General features: G+C 34.0%; 1 protein-coding gene across 2 annotated transcripts in view; it reads left to right on the forward strand.

Moving 5' to 3' along the window:
- The window catches only part of grin2aa (glutamate receptor, ionotropic, N-methyl D-aspartate 2A, a), a 485,324-nt gene that overhangs the window by 411,144 nt on the left and 68,180 nt on the right, over positions 1 to 6,000 (forward strand). The window lies entirely within an intron of this gene.

The following is a 6,000-nucleotide window of genomic DNA, read 5'->3' on the forward strand; positions in this document are numbered from 1 at the left end:
GTGTGTGTGTGTGTGTGTGTGTGTGTGTGTGTGTGTGTGTGTGTGTGAGATCTCTTTGTCACAACCGGGGCCTCAGTGCCCCTCAGTGTTGATGTACAGTCGCGATCAAAAGTTGACATATACTTGTAAAGAACATAATGTCATGGCTGTCTTGAGTTTCCAATCATTTCTACAACTCTTATTTTTTTGTGATAGAGTGATTGGAGCACATACTTGTTGGTCACAAAAAACATTCATGAAGTTTGGTTCTTTTATGAATTTATTATGGGTCTACTGAAAATGTGACCAAATCTGCTGGGTCAAAAGTATACATACAGCAATGTTAATATTTGGTTACATGTCCCTTGGCAAGTTTCACTGCAATAAGGCGCTTTTGGTAGCTTTTGGCAAGCTTCTGGTTGAATTTTTGACCACTTTTGACTCAGCAGATTTGGTCACATTTTCAGTAGACCCACAATAAATTCATAAAAGAACCAAACTTCATCAATATTTTTTGTGACCAACAAGTATGTGCTCCAATCACTCTATCACAAAAAATAAGGGTTGTAGAAAGTATTGGAGTCTCAAGACAGCCATGACATTATGTTCTTTACAAGTGTATGTAAACTTTTGATCGCGACTGTATATAAAAAATATACAAAAAGTCCACAAACGTGATAAAAATGGAACCACGACACTTATTCAGTCCCTCCAGGAATACATAATGTTGCATAATTCGCAGGGATTGGTTAAACATTTTGACCAATCAGTGACATGTTTGCCAATTTGTCCTTGTGCAGCGTTCTAACGCGCATGTCAACTGTCAAATTAAATTTTTGTGTAGACGAAGCAGAAACAGCAAAGTGTATATATATCAACTATTTATCAATCAAATGTCCTCCAGAATGACTTCCTGTTCCTGTCTTTGGCGCTACGCCTTTTGGGTAATGTAGTATATAAACATTTGGCAATGTTTTCATGTATTTATATTAGGGCTGTCAAAAGTAACGACTTAACTCCTGTGATTAATCATAAAAAAGTATCGCATTAATCATGCATAGTCGATCACAACATTTATTATTCATCCTTTTTTTATTTTAGTCAAGTCATTTACCAAAGGTAAACATGCTAAGCTGTAGGCTACTAGGAGTTAGCAGCTACACAACAGCTAAGACCACAAGCTAGACATACGTAACACGTTTCCTTAACACAGTGCATCTAAATTATGTTCTGTTACGCCCCCTTCAGGAAGAACAAAACATTTCAAACCCCCCCCCCCCCCACTCTCTGCCACAACTTTAAATAGTATAATTTGTCTATAAAATTGTTATAAGTACACCTCTGCATTACCTTGTGTCCTTATTTACAATTAAAAAAATAAATCAACTACAACAAAGGATAACTTTACTAAAATTGTTTTTTTTAGTCTGTAACAGAAAAGGATTTGCCTGAAATAAAAAATAAATAAATCCGTATTTCAACTATAAAAATGTTTTGACCGACTTGAACCATCTGATACTGAAAATTGTAATTAAATGAACACATTCAAATTGATCAGCAACAGTAACTCAGGAGCTCAATTTACAAAACACTTTAACCTACAAAACAAAAATTTAAAAATAACTTTTTGTGCTGATTTTTATTTTATTTTATTTTTTTCTTTACCAATTTTTGAACAAATGAATCAAGTAAACAATTTAAATAAACATGTTCCTAAATCACATTCTGACAATAAAATGGCATTTGTGTCTAAATGTTGGAGTGTTGTTTAAAGTTAATTTAAATTTTGCATGAATGATTAATCATGATTAATCCAAATGCAAACGTGTAATTATTTAATTAAAATAAATGATATTTTGTCAGCATTGATGTGTATAATTTAGTACTGTCAAATTAGTAGTAATGTTTTAAATACTTTTAATCCGGTTACATTTTTGATCAAATTAATCACACTTTCACATTTTGATTAATCGTAATTAATTATAGTAAATTACTTGCATGCCTAAGTTAAATCATACAAAACAATACTTAGACACACACTGTTAGAATGTCATACAGGAAAACATTTTATTTTATTTTTTTTAGTTCAATGCATGTCAATTATTTGCTAAGAATGTGATTACAGTTGTGTCTAAAGTACATATTGCATTTATTTTGAAGTGAAACATACCAGTGAGTACACCTCATCTTTGCACTGACATGCATTGACCTGATCACCGGTATTTAAGCCACACCCACTTCATTTTTCCATATATTATCCGCACCGGACTATAAGTCGCAGATATATACGTTGTGAAATGAGCTATTTACACAGAAAGATTGTGTAAATGTTTATTTACATACCTTAATTGTTTCCATACGGTGTCTGTAACACTGCAGTAAAATGGCTGATCAAACAAAACAGAAGTTATCTGCGGAAGCTAGCTCTCCAATCTCCACCGTAGCGTTTTGGTGCATTTACTGAGGAACTTGTGAAACTGAAACATTTAAAAAACAATGCCATTTTAAGTTAATAATACTAACACAAACACTTGTAAACGTGTTAGCGGAGTAGCTAATACTAAGGACGCTAGCTTCATTACGTTACGATAGCACATACAAATATGCATGAAAACGCTCCTTCAGACATCACACATGGGACACTTTTTATGTTTTATTTTTTATTTTTATTTTTTAATTTTTTTAATAATGTCCTGCCCAGCTTCTCAGGCAAATCATATAGTAGATGTAGATGCCCATATCGGCTGTTCAGATTTACTTTACAAAAGAGAAGTGTAGGATACTTCTCTTGCTGCCTTATTTGTATTTTGACTTTATTAAATGTATTTATATTATCATTTAGTGCAGCCGGGCCGGAGCAGGAGGGGATAGAAAGAGAAAAAAAGGAAGACAGAAGAGGGAATTGTGGGGACAAGAGGGGGATTAGACAGAGAGACAAAAACAACAACAGCAAACACAACAACAACAACAACAACAACAGAGCAACATCAGCAAATACGACATGTACAAATATGATGGTAAAAGTAATAGCAAATAAGCAGTTAGCGAAAATAAAAAATAATACAGAAATGACAATGAGCATTATTACACTAAAAATGGAGCAATATGAATACCAATAGAAATAGTGCTATTGATAATAAACAATGGGACATTTTAATAAGTAAGAATTGTTTTAGAAATATTGTAAAACAACAAATGTTGTTTGGAGTGATGAATGAAGAATCCATATGAGTAGAAACGCCTTAGACGACTAGAAAATAGAACGACACTACTTCCGGTTGAAAGTACTAAATTAAAGGACTCTGCAGCGCCTGCAGTAAGCAAACTCGTCCACAAACAATACCACACCTATTCAATGTGTCTGATTGTTTTATTTTAATATATATTTTTATATTTTGTTATGGCTGTCAGCGAAAAAAAATCCAATTGATTAGCCACACCGTTTTATAAGTGTAGAAAACGTACAGATATGCATGAAAACAGACATCACACGTGGGACACTTAAGAAGGTAAGAATTGTTTTAGGTATATTGTAAAACTTACAAAGGTTGAATGAAAAATCCATATGAGTAGGAACGCTATGGATGACTAAAAGACGGAACGGCACTTGTACCTCCAGTTCAAAGCTTTAAACATCAGTAAACACTGTAGGCATTCAGCCAGCAGCACCTGAAGTAGGCAAACTCGTCCAAAAGATGGCGCCATAGTAAAAACAATAACACACCTTTTCAGTGTCATTGCATGTGTTTAATGAAAACTATTTGCATAATGGTCGCCAATGAAGAACAATCCATAAATGAGCCACGCCCTTTTATTAGCCGCAGGGTTCAAAGAGTAGGAAAAAAGTATGTCTTGTGTTATTAATCGCACGAGTTAACGCCTTAACTTTGACAGCCTTAATATTTACTGAACCTTTATTTATCCAGGACAGATTGTCATTTGCATTGGCAAGTAAGCATTGTTTACTTGACGAAGTGGTTGAAGTGTGATGATATTCCTTCATTGTCTCTCATTCACCAACAAAAATGTTTTTTTTATATTAACCATATTTAATAATGGTTATAACTGTCAGAACTTGCACTTGTCTACTGGGATAGTCCTGGAATAGTCAAGATTGTCAACCAAATTGTGAACATTATAAATGAATATTGTTTATATATTTATTGTATTTATATAATGTTTTATCATATATTTTTTTAAATGTAAACTGATTTTCAAGTTAGTTTTGATTACAACATGGACTTTTGTATTCATAAAGCCTGTCTAAAATGAATTCTAAAACTTCCAGACGCAATCAGATGATTATCAAATTAATAAAAATGTGTTATCAGTGTATATTATTATTATAATATTATTAATCATGTTTAGGTTCTGCCAGGAATCTGACTAATAGGGGTGACAACCTTTTGATTTAACAGCTGAATTTTAAGCATTTTAATGCAGTTTTAAAAACAAAAATCAGACCCTGTTGCATAAATGTGTACAAATGTGATAAGTATGTGCTTTTACTGCCATCTAGTGTTTACTTTTAGTAGTTCTATGTGGTATAAAACACGGTATAAAACAAGTAAAACATCAATACAGTATTTCCCAATAAATGGATGGATAGATGGATGGATGGATTAAAATGCATGAGAATGTTTTATATTTTGAATTTTATTTTTAACACTATGATTACCAGCGGAATTATTCATTACTTATCGTGTTAAGCAATGTCAAGTAAGATTTATCTGAGAGCCAGATGTAGTCATCAAAAGAGCCACAGCTGGCTCGAGAGCCATAGGTTCCCTACCCCTGGCTTATAATAACAATATCGCCAATGCTTGTTAATATTCAGGTCACGACATGTAAACAGAGTATTCTTGGCGCTTTTTGGATGTTTTTTTTCGAGGGCCTTATTAGCTCCATTGTTAGCCACCTCCTACTTGCCGTATTTTACGACTTACTTTGAATTTGTCTAATCTGTTGTTAAACAGTTTTTCAATAATTTTAGACAATTGTGGAAGTAGAGAAACAGGTCTGTAGTTTGTCACCAGTCTTATAAATTGGTACGACTCTTGCTATTTGCATTTTATCTGAGAATTTGCCTGTTTGAAATGATAAGTTGCTGATATATGTTAAAGGTTCTGAAATTTCTTCAATAACCTTTATCGTTTTTATATCAATTCCGTTACAATCAGTTGAGGTCTTTGATTAAAATGTTTCCGCAATATTGATTATTTCCTCTTTTATCACACCTTCGAGGAACATACATTTGGGATTTCTGTCCATAGTGTCATTCAAGTCCTCAACTGACTCGGGATCTGGAATCTTTTCCTCCAGATTTGGTCCACTGTTCACAGAGTTTCAACTACTAAGTTCAAATTGTAATTTTTTACATTTCCATCTGAGAAGTATTTAGGATAATCCTTCTTAGCACCATTTTTGGTAATGCTGTTTAGTATGCCCCATATGTTGCTCTCATATTGTTATTGTTCCGGTCCAATAAATGACTAACATTCTTCCCTCCTTGTTCGTAGTATGCCAGTTAGCTTGTTGATTTAATGTTACTGGAAAACAAGCCTTAAAACATGGCGAGTTTTGTTGCAATGTTCTTGAAAAAAGGGTGTTTTGAACAGAAACTGCCACCAAAAAGCCCGCAAAATCCTGGAGGGACTGATTATTCTGACATAAACTGTTACATTCCAGAATAGCTTTAAGGTAATTGGAGTAAATTACTTTTGTTAAACCGCAGGCAGAAAATGTATGGCAACCACATTGTCATGACAGTTGGCCTGTGTTTGGGTTTTTGTGGGTAACCGTGTGTGTGTGTGTGTGTGTGTGTGTGTGTGTGTGTGTGTGTGTGTGTGTGTGTGTGTGTGTGTGCGTGTGTGTGTGTGTGTATTTCCACCCTTCTTGAGACACCAACAAGTAAAAGTAGCTTCCATATGAGGAGGTGGGAACAAGTGAGGACATAAATCATGGTCCCAATACAGAAAAGCATTGCATCTAATAGAGAATGTCTCATTTGCACCCCTGGTG

This window comes from Entelurus aequoreus, linkage group LG06 (genome assembly GCF_033978785.1).
Source record: "Entelurus aequoreus isolate RoL-2023_Sb linkage group LG06, RoL_Eaeq_v1.1, whole genome shotgun sequence".
Lineage (NCBI taxonomy): Eukaryota > Metazoa > Chordata > Actinopteri > Syngnathiformes > Syngnathidae > Entelurus > Entelurus aequoreus.